Below are 22,075 nucleotides of genomic sequence, written 5' to 3' on the forward strand. Positions count from 1 at the left end.
GGCTCAGGGTGTGATCCTCGAGTCAGGGATGGAGTCCCGTGTCAGGCTCCCTGCAGGGAGCCTCCTTCTCCCTCTGCCTGTGTCTCTGCCTCTCTCTCTCTTTGTCTCTCATGAATAAATAAATAAAATCTTTTTTAAAAATTCTATCTTGTTTTTATTGTTTATTTTGTCCTTCTATACATTATTATTGGTGTCTTATAAAGTTGATGTTTACTTAGATATACCCATATGCTTACCCTTTTCTTTGCTCTTTTTCTTTTATTTGAGGCTTCCCTGTGAGATGACCTTCATTCTACTTAAAGGAAAGGTCGTAAATTCAAATGCACTTGTGGCAAACTCTCTCAGCTTTGATCTGCCTAAAAATGACTTTATTTTAACCTTATTTCTGAGATACTTTTGCTGGGTGTAGAGTTCTATGGATTGGCAGTTATTTACATACATTAATGGTCTCATTACACTCATACATTAATGGCTTCCTTTGTTACTTCTTTTGTCACTATTTAGAATTCAATTATTTTCTAGTTACCACTACCTTGAAGATCATCTTTTTCTTTGGTTGATTTTAGGATCTTGTTTGTCTTTGGTCTGTTTAAGTTTCATAATGAGTCTTGGTGTGGATATCATTTTATTTTTCATGCTCACCATTTTTGCATCCACAGGTTGATATTTTTGATTGATCAATTCTGAAAAACCCTGAGCCATTATCTCTTTAAATGTTACCTTTATCTAAGCTCTTCTTTCTTCTCTTTTAGAGGTCTGATTAAATGAATACTACATCTTTTCATTCTGTTCTCTGTGCCTCTAACCTTTCTTTTTTATTTGCTTTGTGTGTCTCTGAACTATTACTAATTTTTCTAATCCACATTTTAGTTTTCTAATTCTATCTTTAGTTGTGTCTAAACTCTTTATGTCTACTGAGCTTTTAGTTTGGGTTATTATATTTTATATTTTGAGTTCTGTTTATTTCTTTTTCAAATCTGTTAGGTCACTTTATATTGTTTCCATTTCTGTACATATATTTTCTTTCTTTCTTTCTTCTCCTTATATATATATATTTTTTTTTTTTAAGATTTTATTTATTTATTCATGAGTGACAGAGAGAGAGAGAGAGAGAGAGGCAGAGACACAGGCAGAGGGAGAAGCAGGCACCATGCAAGGGAGCCTGACGTGGGACTTGATCCCAGGTCTCCAGGATCATACCCTGGGCTGCAGGCGGCTCTTAAACCGCTGCACCACTAGGGCTACCTCTTCTCCTTATATTTTTTTAACTTAGTAAGCATAGTTGGTTTTATAGATTGTGTCTAGTATTTTCAAAATCTGAAGTCTTTGGAGGTCTCTTTTTATCCAGTTCTCATTCTTTATGGTTTGTCCTTGTAGGCTTAGACATTTTTGACTATATACTGCTTATTGTCTTTGAAAATTTATTTCAGGGGGATTCTTTGAATCCTAGGATGACACAAATTTTCTCCAGAAAAAACTTTCATTTGCTCTGCTAGGCACACAGGGGCACTTTAAACTAAATTACTTTACACTAAATTTACAACTTGAGATGCTTTAATGATTCTGTTTTGTTTTTACTTATTTATTGATCGCCAAAGTGATACGGACTTAGAAGCTATGAAAGCACCAACTTGCAGTTACAATTTGTCAGAGCAGGTTCCTACCATTATCAATTGTCCTGCTTTGCTCATCATAAGGGCAACTTATCCTGTAATCTCCTGTGCCTGAGAGGGGAGGTACATTTACTTTTCATTTCACCCTAGCCCTGAGGGTTTGACCCATACTAGTGAGGGGAAGGGCAGGCCCTAAGCTTTGATTCTGTCTCCCTGGAGAAGCTCTCAGAACCTAAGTTCAAGTTTGCCTAAATTGGCAAATGTTCTTAGTTCAAAAATAGCTTTCAGGTGCCACTTAAGTTTCAGAGATTGTGTTTCCCTTTGGTTTTAGAGTTTTTAACTAATTTCCTAGATCTTTGATGCTTTTAAGAAGTTTAAAAAAATGGGATCCCTGGGTGGCGCAGCGGTTTGGCGCCTGCCTTTGGCCCGGGGCGCTTGGCCCGGGGCGCGATCCTGGAGACCGTGGATCGAATCCCACGTCGGGCTCCCAGTGCATGGAGCCTGCTTCTCCCTCTGCCTGTGTCTCTGCCTCTCTCTCTCTCTCTCTCTCTCTCTGTCTATCATAAAATTAAAAAAAAAAAAAAAGTTTAAAAAATACTTTTTTGTTTTGTTTTAGTGGGTAGTTTTGGTTGTTTCTAGTAGGAGGTTGGTTTGATCCCTATCCTGTCTTATTCCTGCAACTGAAGTCCTTCCCTGATCCTCCTAGGCTTGGTTGAACTGTACGCTTAGAAACTAAAAAAACAACATGACCTGCTCTAAGACAGTTAGCATATGGAAAAGCAGCCATATGTTTTTTTTTTTTTAATTCTTCTATACTTCAGGAAAAGAATCTTTGCAACATTCCCTTAAATAGACTGTAAAAACTGAACTAGATAAAACTCTTTAGGGACATATTTAAAATTTTCTAAGAAATGTTTTCAAAAAAATTAAATTTTCTAACAACTACTAAATTATTTTAAAATCGCAACACTTTATCCAGAAACTACTTTTCCAGCAAACTCAACCACCCTAGAATCCAAGAGTAAATGTAAAATGACTACATAATCCTGTTATATGGCAGAAAGTTCATCACTTTATTTATCGTACTTTAAAAAATATATTTTATTTATTTATTTGAGATAGAGAACAAGAGAGAGAAAGCTTGAGCGAGGGGGCAAGGAGAGAGGGAAAAGCAGACTCCCCACTGAACAGGGAGCCCGATGTGGTGCTTGATCCCCAGACCCTGGGATCATGACCCATGCCAAAGGCAGATGCTTAGCCAACTGAGCCACCCAGGTGTTCCAGTTTACTGTACCTCATTTAACAGAAAGTCCTCAAGGCCTCATTCAGTATTGATTAACTCTTATTTCATACACAATTCAAAGAAACCTCATTCTCTGATTTTCTATCCAGTAAACCCTTAGAAGTAATTACTTGAAAGAAAACATGCATTTTGAAAACTGGGCTCTTTATGAAAGCCACGAATGGCATCTGACAGCTCCATGAGTGGAAAGTAGACAGGACTATCAAGATATGTCCACAAGCTCAAGAAGAAGTACAATGGAGACATTTAGTCCAACATACAATAGCAGCTCATGGAATGCTCTTCGCACTTCTTCACAGCTTTGTGAAAAAACATCTACACTCTTGGTGCTAATCCCGTGACAGCATCAAACCAGTGAAGCTGTTTCTGAAAGCAGAGAGGGATGTGACTCTTTAATACATTTTCTATACTTATAAGGAATTACAGTTAAAAATAACCTTTACGGTAAAACATTTTTTGTTTTTGAGACACTAACAGTGTCTAATAAATAAGCATTTCCATATTACAGCCTATTAAAATCTAACTTCCCTCTCAGACAGACTCCAGAAAAATCAGAGCTTACAAATACCCTAAATGTACCTTTGTGTCCTTCAGCCCTCAATCTAGGAGTTAAGAGAAGGGGTATTTTTCTCAGTATCACTGAGTTCTAAAATAAGAACTTAAAAGAGAAAATAAGTATAGTGGCCATGTTTGAGAGAAAGAGATAGAGAGGGTCTGGCTCTACTTCAGAGCAGCCCCACTTTTGACAGGTTAATGTAGATACACAAAAGAGAACTTTATCAGAACAAAATAGAAATTTCATGATTGATAAGTGATAGATAATAATTAGGGTTCAAAAGATACTTATAGGTATCCCTGGGTGGCGCAGCGGTTTGGCGCCTGCCTTCGGCCCAGGGCGCGATCCTGGAGACCCAGGATCGAATCCCACATCAGGCTCCCGGTGCATGGAGCCTGCTTCTCTCTCTGCCTGTGTCTCTGCCCCTCTCTCTCTCTGTGACTATCATAAATCAAAATTAAAAAAAAAAAGAAAAGATACTTATAGAAGGAAGGGGAAGTGAAGAGAGTCAAAGGAAGAAAATTCTCAGATGGTCTTGCTTTTGTTTATCTCTCTTTTAGCACAAATAATACTGCCCTTGCCTCCTGATGTTGAAGGCAGGGCTCTCAACTTACACATTGATTTTGGATCCAACTAAAATCCCTGTTTCAGTGGTCTGTTAGAACCATTACTTAAAAGGGTTCAAACTTTGCTAATCCCATGACATGAGAGCCTAAGTTTAGTATCATTCTCATTATTATATCATTGGTATAATTCTAGAGTCTCAGAAGCTGGAAAACCCAGAAACCTGCTTTTTGTGAGATGCTGGCTACTCATTTCCTTCCAATGTTCTTCTCTGTATTTCCCCTTAGTATTCATCATACCATCTTGAATTTCTAAGTGCTTAATTTATATTTGTGAATTTTCTTCTTTTATTCCACAAAGGGAGTTAACAACTGAACTACAAGAGAAAGGAACTTACATTTTGTTTAAAATTGGCGAATAGGTTTCACTTTACAAGCTACTTCTGTTCGATTTAAGGGAAAACCATGTTTTGAAGAATATTGAAATTGCTTCTTTTTTTTCTTAGATTTTATTTATTTATTTATTTGTTTATTTATTTATTTATTTATTTGAGACAGAGAGAGAGAGGCAGAGACACAGGCAGAGGGAGAAGCAGGTTCCATGCAGGTAGCCTGTGGGACTTGATCCCGGGTCTCCAGGATCACACCCTGGGCAGAAGGCGGCGCTAAACCACTGAGCCACCTGGGCTACCCTGAAATTGCTTCTAGCTCAGGAAGGAAGAGCTCTAAGATCCATTAGCAATGTCTGCCCCAACACTAGGACCGGGAGTATGGCATGCCTGTCAAATATTTGTTATCCTTGGCTTAGTTTGACAAATATTCATTGAATGTAAAGTGCAGGTTCTTTCTTTCTTTATTTGTTTTGCATTTTTTGTTTTCAATAAAGGAGACATGGTTTCTGACTTTGCAAAAATATAATGAATGGCAGACATGTGAACAAACAACCAAAATACCATGTGAAATATGCAATAATGAAAGTGTACACAAGATCCAGGGGAGAGAGAAGAAGTGTGATGGGGGCATGAGGGGAGAAGTCTAAAGGAAGTCAGATGTCAGCAATTTCAGAAGCCTGGATGGCCTCAGTTTTGGTCCAGATCCATCCCTTCTCACCTCAGCCACTTCCAAATGGCAGAGCACCAGTATATTGCCACTATCTAGTCAGGTTTCCTATAAGCATTCTAATAAGTAGCCATATTGCTCTTCTCTCTGTCATCCACAGCCTTCATCTCATTATCAGTGAAGACTGGTTGAATGCCACCAGGGTATAGACTACTAACCTATGGGCATCTGGAGGAATCAAGATAGAACTCTGTACAGGGCACCTCGATGAGCTCAAGCTGGTTAAAGTACACATGCTAACAATGATAGGAATGGCCCATAGCCAAGAACAATTAACTTTATTATTTTTAAGTTTTTATTGAAGTATAATTAACATATAGTTTTACTAGTTTCAGGTGCATAATATGTTGGATTCAATGATTTTATAAATTACTCAGTGCTCACCACAGTAAGTGTAGTCACTATCTGTCACCATACAATGTTATTACAATAGTACTGACTATATTCCCTATGCTGTACTTTTTACCTTCATGAGTTATTTATAACTGGAAGTTTATACCTCCCAACCCCCTTTATTTACTCTGCCCATCCTCCTTCTCAACTCCCCTCTGACAACCACCAGTTTGTTCTCTGTATTTTTTAAAGATTTTATACATTTATTTGAGAGAAAGAACACATGCGAGCAGGGGGAGGAGTAGAGGGGAGGGAGAGGAAGGGCAAGGAATCCTAAGCAGATTCTGTGCTGAGTGTGGAGCCCAACACAGCATTCAAACTCATGACCCCTCCATCACGACCTAAGCCACAACCAAGAGTTGGGCATTCAACTGACTGAGCCACCCAGGCACCCCTCTTCTCTGTATTTAAGGGTCTTTTTGTTTGTTTGTTTTGCTTTGCTTTTTAGATTCCACAGATAGATAAAATCATATGGGAGTTGTCTTTCTCTGGCACTTGACACAATACCCTATAGGTCCATCCATATTGTCACAAATGACAACATCTCATTCATTTTTACAGCTAAGTAATATTCCATTACACACACACACACACACACACACCACATCTCCTTTATTCATTCACAGAGAATTATTTTTGTTTTTATTTTTAAAGATATTTTATTTATTTATTCATGAGAGGCAGAGTCACAGGCAGAGAGAGAAGCAGGCTCCCTGAGGGAAGCCTGATGCGGGACTTGATCCCAGGAGCCTGGGATCACTACCTGAGCCAAAGGCAGACGCTTAACTATTGAGTCACCCAGGTGCTCCTAAAGATTTTAACCACTACTCTTAAGGACAGAACAACAGCAGTTATAAGGAAATGAAGTCCAAAATAAATGAGGAGATGATAAGAGAGTACCAGCTGCCTCAAATGAGTTTAATTATGCAAATCCTGTGAAATACATATAGGTTAATAAAATAATTTGCAGATGTGATCATACAAACACCAATGTCAATCTGTAAGCAGTCCTGGAGAATGGTGCAATCACTGGAAACCTGGAGATAGGAAAATATTGGTTGCTATTACATGGCAAAAAGGGGGATTTAAGAAAATATAAAATTGTTGGTTTTATATGGATTCTCAGCAAAACTTTGGAAAGAGTCAACAAAGTCTTTATAAGCACTTAAAAATGCAGTGTTGATCATTAAGAGTCAACTTGGAGTCACTACAAATAAATCTTTATGTTCCTTTCTTTTTTTTTTTTTAGCTGTATTAACCCATTGTTGAAAATAGTCAATTTATAAATTATAAAAGAATACACACACACACACACACACACACACAAAAGAATACACATATTAAACTTGCCTCATTTCCCTTTTTTTTTTTTTTTGGTCAGTCTGCTAGAACAGTGGAATGATGAAGTTAGTTTATATTGTTTTTCCTAAGCATTTGACAATGTGTCTCATGATATGCATTGGGCAAGATGGAGAAATCTGAAAAAACTGATAGAACTATTATTATTTATTGAGAGCCTATTATATGTCAGGAACCATGTGAAGCATTTTGTGAGTATTCATTTAATATCAACCCATCCCTATAAAGTAAAAAAAAATGTCCCATTTTACAGATGAAGAAACAGCAGAGATTTGTCAGGTAATTTGCCCAGTGTCATATAGCCAGGGCTTGAGGGGTCTACTCTGAGATCAAAGCTTGGGTGCCTAAAAATTGGACTATATTACAGAAGGATGGACTCACAACTGGGTAAAATGCCTCTACAGAAAGACTTCATCTGTAGATTCATGCCAACCCGAAGGAATCACTGATGCCAGCCATGAGTCTACAAAATTGCACCAGACTAGCTTAACATTTTTATTAGCAAGCTGGATAAACTACAGAAATTGGGCTTATCAAATTTATGGATGGCAGAAAGCTAGAGGAGGGGATAGCTAATACTGTAAATGAGAGAATCATAATCTAGAATGATCTTGACAGATGGGAATAACAGGCCAGAGCCAGCAAGATGAAATTTAATAAGGACCATGGTAAAATCCTATTATCCTGGTTACACAAGTTAAGTACAGGAACACCCTGCTTAACAACATAATACAAAATGTAGAAACATAGGAAATTCATTAGATCCATTGATATAGTTAGTCTCCTACAGATTGAATTCAAAATGAGAATTATGAAACAACAGCCAAATGAGCTCATGTACTTCTCTAACTGGCTCCTTTACCTGTACCTCTCCAAAGCTGAAGCTCCCCTATTTCATCCAATCTGAGATGCCACTAATTACAAGATGCACCAGGGCTTAGTACCACTGACAAAGAGGGAAGGAATGCCATCAACAGAACTAGGACACAATGCTTTCATATCACTTAGCATTTTTATTTTATAATAATTGAAAGAACTTTTTGAACTCTAATAGCTCTTTGAGGAAGACATAGTGGCATAGTAGCAGCTGCTGACTTACTGCTACTATCTCTTGCCCAGGAATAGGCTTTTAAGGAGGTTTTTAAGGATGCCAGAAAAACACCCATGGAGCCAGAAAGGGGGATTCACCAAATCTGAGTCACACTAACCAGTCACAAGGGAAAACCCCTGAAGAACATGTCAGCAGACTTGACTGGAGGCACACAGGAAAAGAACTTCAAAGTCAAAGGACTTAGTCTTCCACCAAGACTCTTAGAATCCTTATGAGAAAAACTTTTCATGTTGAAGGTTCCAGGACTTGGGATTATTTCTATATGAGACTCCACAAGCAATCATGGATTTGGCCATTTCTTCCAAGATTGTTCAGCAATTACTTCCATCAGTATCAAGCCAGGAATGCAGGATGGAGTCACTATTGGTTATGATTAGATTAGTTTTTAAAAATTAATTGATTATGAGTTACTAAAAAAAAGTTTACAGACTCTATCACATCAATTGTGCATACTACTGAAGGAAAATACAAGAGAAATAAATAGGTCTCATTTGGAGTCCAATCTTCTGAAATACATTTCACTTCAAGGTTGGGTACATATGTCTTGTTTTTCCAAGCACAACTGTCCTCTTTGCCACAGGAGTGTCAGTTATGCAGGACTTATTTTTTTTTAATCTTTTATGATTTTATCTATTTATTTGAGAGAGAGAATGCATGAGCAGGGGGAGGGTCAGAGAGAGAGGGAGAGAGGGATAAGCAGACTCCCTGCTGAGAGGAGAGCCTGATATGGGGCTTAATCTGGGGACCCTGAGATCATGACCTGAGCCAAAGTCAGATGCTTAACTGACTGAGCTGCCCGGGTGCCCCTAAGGCAGGATTTATTTCAACAGTTCTTCCAAGGATTTTCTTCCAAGCCAATGACTGCACTTTCTACCCCAAATCTTAATACAGGTCCTCCTTAATCTTTTTAGAACGTGTCAACAGAAGATTTCAGAAAACAACCAGGATTTTTTTACCTCCTGAAATGGTGCTTAAATAGTTTGTTGAGTGAAAAGTTGATGAGTTGCTGTTGTCCATATGTGCCCTTAGAAATCTAAAGCAGGTTGATATATGTGCAGGCAGCCACTGCTGCATCTTGTCTGTTGCCTGGCCAGCAGCAATTATAAGATACCATTGATCAGAAAATGCATCTTAATTTCAGAGATGTTAAATGTGAAAAAATATGTATCTAAGAATCAATAAATTTCAATAATTATGCTCAGTTTGCAGGTTGGACCCCATTCAAACTTTGGGATCTATACTATCCTATGACAGGGGAAGTTCAAGGGACTCTTACATTCAAGGATTTAATAGTCACAGTTCTGTCTGGTGTAACTTAATCTAATAATTTTGCTACGAGAAGAATGTGAATCTTCAGCTTTCCAGGCAGGAGCATGAGTTATACAGCTGGAGAGTGACTTTGGCTGACAATCAGTAGTCCACCTCAGGGTGTCTTACACTTCATAGAATGGGCAGTAGTCATCACATACTTGAAAACAATCTTTCCTAATATGTGTGGTGATGAAGTTGGGGATTTTCAGACAATAGGATGCCTCTCTTATAAATATTATAGTGAAGAGCATAAGTATCAAACTCAGGCTGAGTTGGGTTCTATTCTGACACTTACTAGATGATCTTGTCCAAGCTCACCTTGCTAAGCTTCAACATCCCTGTTGGCATAATACTCCATTGGTGTAATAATTATTACTATTAAATATGATAATGTATATAAATGCTGAACACTATGCCTGGCGTACAGTGAATGAACAATAAATGGTGTACCAGAATGAATGGCACACCATCCATTCAGATGGATCAAAGATTTAAATGTAAAAAGTGAAATGACAAAAATGGTTGAAGATGATATTGGTGATTGTTTTTATAATGTCAGAATGGAGAAGCCTTTCCTAAATATGACATTTATGAAGAAGGAGGAGAAGGAGAAGAAAAAAAGCCCAAAATGAAAAGATGGATATGTTTGACCACTCAAAACACAAAACTTTCTACATAGAAAAAAATATCATAAAGTAGTCAGCCAAATGACTAACGGGAAGAAAGCAGTTGTACCATATGACACAAGAGGTTAATTTCCTTAATATATAAAGTTTTAGAAACCAACAAGGAAAACATCCTTAAGCTAATTGGAAGTTTGACAAAGGATATTTAAAAGAAATATAGGGGCAGCCCTGATGGCTCAGTGGTTTAGCGCCTGCCTTCAGCCCAGGGTGTGATCCTGGAGTCCCGGGATCGAGTCCCATGTTGGGCTCCCTTCATGGAGCCTGCTTCTCCCTCTGCTTGTGTCTCTGCCTCTCTCTCATTCTCTCTCTCTCGCTCTCACTGTCTCATGGATAAATAAATAAAATCTTAAAAAAAATGAAAGAAATATAAATTGCTCTTATATACATAAAAAGATGCTTAAAATCATTCATAAGAAAAGAAATTAAGTAGATAAGTAAAAACTACAACAAGCTATTTGGCTTCTGCTGCCTTCCTCAAACAATGTGCTCCCTTCCTCCAACAATGTGTTATACCTACTTGCCAGGACCTCTGCCCACCAACTAGTGCAGGTTCTTCCTCACCTTGCTGCTCTCCTTAATTTCAGAGATGTTAAATGTGAAAAAGATATGTATCTAAGAATCAATAAATTTCAGTAATTATGCTTGGACTCCCTCTCTTGCCTCCTTGTAGGAGCCTCCACTGAATGTAAGTCCATTGAGGAAGAAAAGGCTTACCCCTCCACTGTTCCAGGACATCTCCCCCTAGCTTCCAGCTTCTGAAGATGGTAGACTGGCTCTCCCCAGTGAGGATGGAGCTCTAAGTAGGATAGAGCTTAAAAACATGTTTTGTTTTGTTTTTATGTAGTACTGAGTCCATATTCAGAGAGCAATACTCTGGAATATTCTGCACTGATCAACCCATGTTCCTTTCTTAGATAAAGGGCGGTGCATTGAAAGGAGGGCCGCCGCCTGGGAGGTAGGTATTGAAACTGTGTCATTCAGCAAGCAGCTGAAGGAACTGAGGCTATGAGGGTTTGGGGGAAACTACTGGAAGGAAACACAGCTGTCCTAGAGCAGGGGAGGGGCTATCTGTCCTAGGAGATGGATTAGGCTTGCTGGGTATAGTAACTGAAAGCAGAACTGAGGGCAAAGGGTGTAAGTCATGGGAGAAGATTCAATAAACTTCAGAACAATCAGAGCTTGCTAAAAATGGAATGAATGCCTTTTAAGGGAACAACCTTTCTGTAGCTAGATACATACAAGCAAACGGTGGATGATAGACTTTAAGGGAGAAATCCTTTTCAGAGGCTATCACTGGCCAACCTAAGACCTCTCTGTCTGTCTGTCTCTCAGTCACACACACACACACACACACACACCATTCTTTGTTTCCCCTTCTGCCCTTTATTTTTTCTCCTTAGCATATAGCTAATGCTTAATATCCTATATATTTGTTACTTTTTTAAAAGATTTAAAAATTTTATTTATTCATGAGGGACACAGAGTGAGAGGCAGACACATAGGCAGAGGGAGAAGCAGGCTCCTTGCAGGGAGCCCGACATGGGTCTCAATCCCAGGACCATGGGATCATGCCCTGAGCTCAACCGCTGAGCCGCCCAGGCGTCCCTTTTTTTTTTTTTAACTTGTTTATTGTCAATCTTCCCCAACCAGAATGGAACCTTTTGGAGATGAGGGGTTTGGCCTGTTGTCTTTATTGCTATATCCCCATTATTTAGGACATGCTAGCACATAGCAGGCATTCCTTGCTGAATGAATAAATGACCAGGGGTCACTGTATGAGACTCAGCCTGGGATGGGTAGTGGGTCTGATTATCTCTGGGTGCTTTCCAGCTTCAAAATCTTTATAGAGTTTATAAGTCCTATGAAGTGTGCCCTGTGGCCCCAGCCATTTGGAGCCACCCTTAGCTGCAGAGGCATGTGACTGAGAAGCTCATCAAGGGCATGTGTGCAGATTTCTAAATAGGTGCAGGATTCATGTGGTCAGTGCAAAGCATAACTGTTGGGTAGGGCAGGAAGAGGGCTTCAGTGAGGGGAGGGATTTGAAATATGAGCCACAGAGAGGCAGACTTAGGTTTTGGATGGGAACCTCAGCCTTCGAGTAAGTTATTCAATATCTTTGAGGCTTAGCTTCCTCATTTATAAACACCTCACAGGATCATTGTGAAAATGAAATATGGATCACTGGGCTCTGGCCAATCACAGAAGTTTGTTGCTCAGAAAGTGCTCACACCCCTTATGGTGATTGCTGTTGTGCTATTTAACTTGAGTTTTGACTAGGCGAGGTTTTCTAAATAGAGATGGGTAAAAAGGACTTGCAAAGTAGAGGATAGGACCTCCGTAAAGGTTCACACGCAAGAAAGCAAAAATTATACTGGACTTCTAACACTGAGATGAGAAGCATGGTGTCCAGACTCAAAGTGTGGGTTCAGATCCTGGCTCTCGGGATCCCTGGGTGGCGCAGCGGTTTGGCGCCTGCCTTTGGCCCAGGGCGCGATCCTGGAGATCCGGGATCGAATCCCACGTCAGGCTCCCGGTGCATGGAGCCTGCTTCTCCCTCTGCCTGTGTCTCTGCCTCTCTCTCTCACTGTGTTCCTATCATAAATAAATAAAAAATTTAAAAAAAAAAAAAAAAAAAAGATCCTGGCTCTCACTTACTAACTGGGTGACCTTGGGCAAGTTACTTAACCTCTCTATGCCTCAATATCCTCATCTGCAAAATGGGGCTAATAGCAGTACTTGTGTTACAGGTTGTTGTGAAGATTGAATCAGTTACAATAAGTAAAACACTTGGAAGAGTGAGTAGCACATTATGAGCACTCTACATGTGTTAGCTCTTAGGATTATTATGCACTCTGAAGAAAGTCTACCCATAGCTGCGTGGTTAAAGGGGAGGAGGGAGACGTGGGAAGGTAGGGTGAAATCAAACATGAGTGTCATCAGAATGTGAGCTTGGCCGCACATGGGCTTTCGCGTGTGTAAATGTGGACCCACCTTCAAGGCCCAGTCCACTTCCCCCATCTGCTTCCCACAGAAAGCCTCTCCCAACTGCTCTGCCTCCTGGGTTCCTGGAGCACCTTGGATTGGTGCTTTCCATGTGCTGCCTTGTATGGTCGTGTAGGTTTTCATAGTCTGCCTCCCCAACTCAACTGTGAATTCATGGAGGAAGGAAAGACAATACTTGTTATAGGCCAGTCTCTTTCTACTATATTCTGTCATGAGTGTGGGAGGGGTCTGTGGGGAGAGGGGGTTAGAACAGCCTTGGAATCGGGCTGTCCTGCGTTTGAATCCCCACTCTCCTACTTTCTAGACATATGACCTGGGCAAGTTGCTTCACCTTACTAGATTTCTGTTTCATCATCTATAAAATGGAGACAGTACCATCATCTACCTCATAGGGCTTTTGTGAAGATTGAGATAATGCATGAAAAGTATTTAGCACAGAGCCTGTGGTCATAGTAGACATTGAGTAAGTGGAACTTTTGATTATACTCTAGACAAAAGAGAACATTGCTAAGAAGTGACCCTATCAGAAGCACTGTCTGATGAAGTGGATTGGAGCAAAGAGAGTAAGATGAGGCCCCAACTGAAGTAGTCCACCACTGAAGGGACTCTTGATCTTTGGCCCACAGCCTCCCCACCCCCATGGTGGAAGCACTGCTCATTCAATCCCATGACAATGACAGTCTTAGTTTTAGTAACAAAATAAGTACCTACTATGAACTGTATCAATATTAATTTCCTGTTTGGGACATTGTACCATAGTAATGCAAGAAGTTACCATTGAGGGAAACTGAGTAGAAGATATATGGGATTTCTATTATTTCTTATAATTGAATATAAATGTACAGTCATCTCAAAAATAATTTAAAAATAATTACCTAGAGGCACCTGGGTGGCTTGGTCGGTTGAGCTTCCAACTCTTAATCTCAGCTCAGGTCTTGATCTCAGGGTCATGAATTTGAGCCCTACATTGGGCTCCACACCCAATGTGGAGCCTAATTAAAAACAAACAAACAAACAAATAAAATAAAAATAAGTATCTAAATTAACTCTAATTTTTCATACTCCCCCTTTTGTAGCCTTCTTTCTCCATAACTCCCTATCCATAGGTCTTGATTATCCCTGTGTCCTGCATATGATAGCACTTAGATTGAATAATAGCAATATCCCCCAAAAAACATGGTAAGAAAAAAAATAATGGATTATAATTGAGGGTTTGCTATGTGCTAGAATGGTTCAAAATATTTTATATATAATAACTTCTGATCTTTACAATAATCCTTGAGGTTTTTATAATCCTCATCCTACAAATGAAAAAAATCAGCCTTTGAAAAATTAAATAGCTTGCTCAAGGTCATGCGGTAGAGCCAAGATTCCAAGTTTACTGGGCTCAAAACCCTCATTGGCCACTATTCTTTGTAGATCTCATAAAATCTGAAAGTTCAATCATTAAAAACAACATTTTAAGATGGATTTTTGATAACCACTATGTTTTCCTTTATCTGTGCTCAACAGATTCTGTAGACAGACCCCCAGGAATCATACAACACTAAGGAATAGCAAACCCAATCTCTCGCCTCTGTCAATCTTTTGCCCAAATGTCTCCTTGTCCATGAGACCTTCTGTGACCAACATATTAAATGCTTGCAACCCCCTACACACACCTACCCTTGTTAGGTGATCAATTGTCCCTATTTACTGGGAACTGAAGGAGTTCCTAAGATAAAAGGCTTTTCATTTTAAAATCAGTACAGTCCCTGAAAAACCTGGAGGAGCTGGTCCCCCTACCTTGCTACCTTATCTCCTTCCATTGCAAGTCAGGCAGATATCTAGGGGTAGAGCATTCCAAGCAGAGGCAATAGCAAGTACAAGGACTTGAGGCAAAACATGCTTGGTAAATTGAAAAAAAAAAAAAAAAAAAGCAAGGAGGTGCGTGTGGCTGGAGTGGGGTAAATGGGAGAGAGCATAGTAGGAAATTAATCAGAGAGTGAGGGGAAGAGGCAGGTCATGCAGTACCTTGTAGTCTCAGTAATGGCTTTGGATTCTACTTTGACTAAGAAGAGAAGCCATTGGAAGTTTTGAGTAAAGCACTAATATGATCAGACTTATACTTTAAAAGTATCCATATGTTGATAATAAATTGGGGTGATGGGAAGGCAGGGGCAAGATAAGGACAGATGCAAGATGAACAGTTTGGAGGCTATCGCAATTATCCGGGTTGAAAGATGGTGACTTGGACCAGGAGGATGGCAGTAAATATAGTGAAAAGTAGTTAGAATCAGGATAGTTTCAAAGGCAGAACTGGATTGGCTGATGGATTTGATGTAGGGTAGAAAAAAAAAAAAAGAGGAGTCAAATGATTCTAAGATTTGTGGCCTGAGCCAGTGACGGAATGGAGCTGCTGTGTGGAGAAGACCAGGGGAGGAGCAGGTTCAAGGGCACAAGAGTTCAGTGTGGGAAGTGTAAGTTTGAGACTCCTATTAGAACACAAGGAAAGTGTTGAGTGGCAGCTTTAGGTAGGTCAGTCCCTGGTTCCTCAGAGGGATCAGGGTTAGAGACAAAGAACCAGAGTCATCACAAATAGGTGACTTTCACCAGCATGTGACTGGATGAGAACACCTGAGAAATGTGTTGATTGAGAAAAGAAGAGAAGACCACGGGCTGAGCCTTGGTTCCTTCCACTGCTTAGCAGGATGGAAGAATAAGAGTGAGCAAGGAAAATCGAGAATAACTGGGAAGTGAGGTGTGAAGAGGCTAGGGGAACAGTCAAATGACCCAGGTTCGCAGGAGAGAGTGAACTGCTGCATTCAACGAAGCTGCTGAAATGAGTACCGAGGAAAGACTTTGGCATCTTGCTGGCTGCCATGCAGCTTCTTTGACTAAAAGATGGTCACCGATAACCTTGACAGGAGCTGTTTTTGTGGAATTCTGAGCATGAGAGCTTGATTGAGACTGGGTGTAAAAGACAGTGGGATCAAACAGAAACATGGAAAAGCTGGTGAAGCCCTATTAAAGTCCAGAGTGCCAAAAAATAGTAATGGACCTATGTTAGTTTCTTGGTTTCGACAAAGTACCATAATAATATAAAATGTTGATATTAGGAGTAACTGGGTGAGAGATTTGGAGGAGCTCTCTGTCTTGTCTTTACAACTGAGTGATGAGAAGGACTAGCAAACAGATATCTCTCTCAAGACTGACTAGTTTGTGGTTAACTGCTAGGCTCTGAGGAAATTCTACCACAAAAACTTTCAACTTTCAGCTATTTGGAAAAGATCTATTTCCCTATTTAAAGCAAATACTCCTATAGAAGGTAATCCATGAATCATTATTAGTCATTTATACTTTAGTATAGATGAGTTTATCGGACACCCTTTGGGAAGCAAGTGGGGCAAAAAGGCAGGAAGTCGGGGTTTGCCTCCTTCATAATAGCCTAAGACAAGATGTCTTGAGTGAGGCACCGTATGCAGGTTTAGCTTTTTCTTTCTTTCTTTACATCACACAAGTATAAACTTCTTTCATTCTTAGGGCTGTTTCTTTTCTCTCTCTCTCTCTCTCTCTTTTTTAAATGTCTGCTTTTACAAAATTAGCAAAAATTTGGGGCAGAAACTGTTTCTCCCTTGGTTACGAGTGCTTTTAGGAATCGCATTTTTACTAGTTTGCTTCTGGCAGTAACCCAAGGCTAATTCACTTCAGAAAACCGTATCTGAGGCCCCATATGGTGTTGCTTCGTCAGAGGATGATGGTGGGAATGGTAGGCTCTCTGAAAATTACATGTGCTTGCCTTATCTTGCTGTCACAGATCCTTAAAGTTTTTACTTCTTCTGTTATTCAGGCAGAGTGTATTCAATTCCTGGGAGTAGGAGAGAAACTCATAACAAGGTGAGAAGAAGAAAAAAAAAAAAACAAGGTGAGAAAATCTCATATTTAAAGAAGCTATTCTCTGCATCCTTTTTTTCTGAGTCAAATATCATACTTGGAAATTTGTCATCCAACATGAATAAATGTCTTAGAGAATGAAGGCAATAAATATATATTGAACTAACTGTATTTTAAATAAGTGAGTTCACAGTGTTACAAGCAACAAAATGTTGACTTTTCAAGGATAAAATTATACTTAAATAATTTTGTTTTAATTCATAAAAGCAAAAACTTGAACTTCCAAAGGCAGAGGAAAATATGTGCTAGCCAGTTGGTAACTGTGTAATTTCTACTAAACTTTGAAATACAATTGAATACATTACTATATATGAAATTTTTATCTCCATAAAATGTGCATTGTTGTTTTTTATTAGAAAAAATCCAACCGTAGTATCATTTTTCAATTTACAATGTTGTAATGGGGCCTTTTTGATCTCTGTATATCGAAGTTCTCCCTGGCTTATGAGGCCTGTCATTGCCTTGAAGGCCAATTTATAGAAATATGAGAACCTGCCCAAAACCTCATTAAAGAGAAACACAAAACCTTTTATGTTGATTGAATGTTCAGCCTAAAATCACAGTGCAAGTGGAACCAAGGATCCTTGTTTCAACTGCAATTTAAACTGCTATGTTTTAACCTGGAAAGGAGAGGGAGTCCTTAGCTTGCCTTCACACACTGATCAAGGTTCCTTTGGCTTAGCTGGGTAGGAAGGACCCCTCTGGAAAAGTGACATTTAAGCTGAGACTGAGCTTATTTTCATTTTGCACTGGGTTCTGCAAATTATGTAGCCAGTTCTGCTTGCTATAAGTAGTGCTCTGTGGAATATTTGTTCAGTGGATGACAAGAAAGAGCCAGTCATGCAGATGGATTGCCAAGCAGCACCAGCAAGTACCAAGACCTTGCAGTGGGGAAGAGCACAGCATGTATAAGCTGGGCTGCCATGCTGTATATTTCCAGGGGCATCATTCACCCTGCAGCCTACTGAATGCCCCTCCTGGAGTTACACAGTGCACAACCTGCATGTCTGCACATGGTGGCCCTGTGTTCAAGAAACAGAAAAGTCGGTATGGATAGATCATTATAAGGTGGAAGAGAGCTAGCGTAGACAGATTATTATAAGGGAGCAGTATAACATGAGATGGGACAGTCAGACAGTGGCCAGATCACATATGGCCTCATAGTCCATGGTGATGAGCTTGGATTTTTCTCTGAGATGAGAAGAAATACAGATAAGTTTTAAGCAGATGAATGACATGGTCCAATTCACTTATGAGACAACTCCAGCTTTAGTGTAGAAAATGGGTGGAGGGGGTTAGAATGAAAGCAAAGAGACTAGTTAATAGTCCATGTCAGTGATAGTGTCATGATGGCTTGGACTTTGGTGGTAGCAGCAAAAAATGAAGTGTGAGCCAATTCAATATATATTTTAGAACTAGCAGTAGTATTTAGCAGTGGTATATATGCCTTGTTTCTGCTGACAACCACTAACCTTTGTTCTAGGACATAGGAAATCACTGAATTCTCACGGTCATCCAACATGTCAAAGTTGACAGAGTCCTGTCTGTTTCACCTGTTACAAGAGTGCACAGAAGCATAACAGATCTTGGTTTATTTGATCTACGTTTTGAAGTTTTGCTTTTACATGAAACGAGGAACATGTGAATATGTTTGTTTTGGGTCATCAAGAGTCTAGTTCATATTAATAGGAAATAAAATCAGTCAACAGTACTATCAACAGTACTCAAGATGGGAACTGCTGTATCGTTATGACTGTGTTCCCATAGAGGTCTCACAAGATATATAAAAATTCAGGCCACTTTACAGTCATCACATAGCTCAGGATTGACAGTGAGCCTGTTGGTAGATGGTTAGAGTCTGCCTGTAGCTGCAGGATCCTTTCAACAGGCAAAAATGTTCGCCAGGAGCAGGATGCTGGAAGCTGCCATAGAATTCAGCTAACTTGAAAGCCCCCTGATGCACAATTGTCAAAAATTTAGGAATATAAAATAATAAAAATCAAATTGAGCACTTCGGAGATGAACAACTTTGTATTGGGATCCCTGGGTGGCGCAGCGGTTTGGCGCCTGCCTTTGGCCCAGGGCGCGATCCTGGAGACCCGGGATCGAATCCCACATTGGGCTCCCGGTGCATGGAGCCTGCTTCTCCCTCTGCCTGTGTCTCTGCCTCTCTCTCTCTCTCTCTCTCTGTGTGTGTGACTATCATAAATTTAAAAAAAAAAAAAAAACAACTTTGTATGGTGCCAACTCCAAGAGCAACCTCAGGACCAACAGGCAGCCTAGAGCACAAAGTCACATTGGTGGGCTTTGTCCTTGACCCAGGTGTCCGACGCCTTTAGCAAAGCAAGCTGCCTGCACTTTAAAAATCTGTGGCAGGTAGGATCAGCAGTGCCATGGATTTGCACTTGAGTCAGGCTTTCTAATCATCAGGCTCATCTTTCTAGCAGTGGGCTGACAGAACATGGTAGGTAGAAGGGCGTGACAACTATTTTACATTGCTCTGAAGCTGAGATGCAGGGCAAGGTACGTCACAAGGACAAAAGGCGCCATGACCGTGGAATGCTTGAGAAGAAAAAAAAGCCCATAAACCAACCTGGTGTATTGATTCAGGGTGGGTCAGCACAAGCAAACAGGAGGCAGAAAGAACCTTGATAATTTTGAAAACCAGTCCTACAGATGAACAGAAGGTCACAATCCAGAGAACAAGTTTTAGAGCCCAGCCCGGTGTCAGGAAGAATGCTGAGGCTTTCTGTGTGGGCATAGTCTTAGGAAGAGAGCAACAGTGGCTGCCGGGGTCCCTCCTAATAGGAAGAACCAGAACACATGGCTAGTCCTGGCTCTGCCACCAGCTATGGAACCCTGGCATATCCCTTAAGCTGAGTCTCTGTTTTCTGAGTTGTCACTGAAGATCACTTCCAAGCATTGGTCCTATGTGTTACTGCTGCAGCATTTAGCACTAGCACCTGCCTTGGCCCTACAGCTCCCTTCTCTCTTCCTTGACCTCTCTAATCTCCTGATCTCTGGCCCTCCTATCACTCTGACCACTCTTTATTCATGTCTCTTTCAGGGATTGCCTCTTGAGTGCCAGTGTTCCCCAGCACCAATCCCTCTTTTCATGTCACGCTTGGGGCAGTCCTCTTCACATCCAAGCTCTGACTACCATGGAACTTGCCAACTCCCTGCCTCCAGCACCAATCTTTCCCAGGGTCCTTGGACAAGTATTTCCAACTGCCTACAGAGTTGGATATGTACCTGGATAGTCTCCAGTCATCTCAAATTCATTATGTTTAGTACAAGGCTGTATTATCCTCTCCTTTCGCTTCCCCTAGAATCTCTGTCCCATTAACATCACATTAATGGTGTCTACTTACAGAGAAACCTAGGAGCTATCTGCATCTCCCTCCTCTCTCACCATAAGATCAAAACAGTCATCAAAAGAGAATCTATTTCTCAAATCCTATATTCCTTTCTCTCGCAAATATACCCACTGCTTTAGTCCTACCCTCACTTTTTTTGCCTGTCCTAATGTGATAGTGACAAAGGCTATTAATTCTTCACCAGAATCCATTCCTTGATTTTTCTTTGGTAGAGAACCTCCCAGTTTTCACTGGATATAAACTGCCCAGTTAGTGACTACATTTCCCAAGGTTCCCTACAGCTGGGTAAGCCATGTGGTCATGACTATGTTCTAGCCAATAGGAGGTCAGCAAAATGATGCGTTAAGCTCCTAGGCATTTTCTTTGAAAAGGGAATGGTTTGCCCTCTTCTGGCTTTCTTTCCACCTTCCTGTAGGCTGGTCGCACAGGTTTGACCTGGTTGATGGGGCCACAATCCTAGGTGAGTGTTTCTCAAGCTTGAGTGCTCATCAGAATCACCCAATGTGCTTATTAAAACACAGGTTGCTGAAGCCCATCCACATTCATTTTTAGCGAATTCCCCTGTGATACTGATACTGCTGGTACAAGGACTGCACTTTGAGAACCACTGTCCTAAGGGATTAAAAGGTTAATAAGATTAAAAGGAACCTGGATTCCTGAGTGGCCTCATAGAGTAGTGCCACCTCTGTGGCCCTTGACCACTCACTTTTTCACATGGACCACTCACTTTCAGAAAGAAACTCTCTTGTTTGTTTGTCTTATTTTGAGTTCTGTATCACAGAAACATAGTGTATACCCAGGTAATATACCCTCTAGTCCATCCTCCATGATTCAACTCACAAGATCTTTTTAAACTTCAAGTCTGACATGGTGCTCCCCTGCTTTAAATTACCCAAATCTTTCCTTTTGCCTCACACAACTTAACTCAACCAGGATGTCCTGAGAAATGATAAGACCTGGAACACTGGGGGAAAGAGTAAGAATTCTCAGTGGCAAGCTGGGAATTGGGTGTGACCCTCTTATATTCCTCAGATTTTAAAAATCTGAGTCCTCCCAAAGCAGAAAGCATACAGCGAATATCTCATCAGGGCAGATAATAATAACTAGCATCCTGAGTTATATGCCAGGCATATAATCCCCCAGTTACCCCATGAGGGGTCTACAACTAATATTTCCATTTTGCCAGCAAAGGAACAGAAATGCAGAAATAAGGGAACTGCCTATGGCAGACAGAGACAAGGACTTGCCACTCCACCATCAACAGACAGCTTCCTCTCTCGGGGTCTGCCTGGCTGCAGAGACCCCACATCATCCAAGGTCATGTCCTGCCTGGGCAGCTGGTGGCCAGGCAAGGTGGGATAAAGGCCTGCCCTTTTCAGCCCAAAACAGGACAGCTGGGAGAGGCCATCCTCACTCAGAGCTTCCCTGAGATTTTGACTTCTTCCTCTGGCCAGCTCTGCTTCTTCCCTCTTCCCCTCATAGACATTGATTCCATCTTGTGTTCCAGATTCTGTCTAGGTGTCTGCTTCCAGAGAACTCAGCCTGCAACCTGCTGGCAAGTGGTAGAGCTGTGCTCCTGACACAGGCAACCTGCCCATAATCACAATTCACAGCAGGCCGCCAAATCTGCTCACAGGATGCATTCAGGTTCCTTAGGGTAGCATTCAAGGCCCTTTAGAATTTGATTCCAATCATCTTTGCTCACCTTACTTGGCAACAGGCCCTGTTCTGACATTATACCAAGCATT

At 40.6% G+C, this 22,075-nt stretch overlaps 1 long non-coding RNA gene across 1 annotated transcript in view; it reads right to left on the reverse strand.

Annotated features, from left to right (window-relative positions):
* The window catches only part of LOC140595158 (uncharacterized), a 76,208-nt gene that overhangs the window by 45,134 nt on the left and 8,999 nt on the right, over positions 1-22,075 (reverse strand). Inside the window, exon 2 of the long non-coding RNA XR_011996555.1 lies at positions 13,893-14,009. This is a non-coding gene — a long non-coding RNA (uncharacterized lncRNA). The remainder of the gene's footprint in view (positions 1-13,892; positions 14,010-22,075) is intronic.

The sequence above is a fragment of the Vulpes vulpes genome, chromosome 13 (genome assembly GCF_048418805.1).
Source record: "Vulpes vulpes isolate BD-2025 chromosome 13, VulVul3, whole genome shotgun sequence".
Lineage (NCBI taxonomy): Eukaryota > Metazoa > Chordata > Mammalia > Carnivora > Canidae > Vulpes > Vulpes vulpes.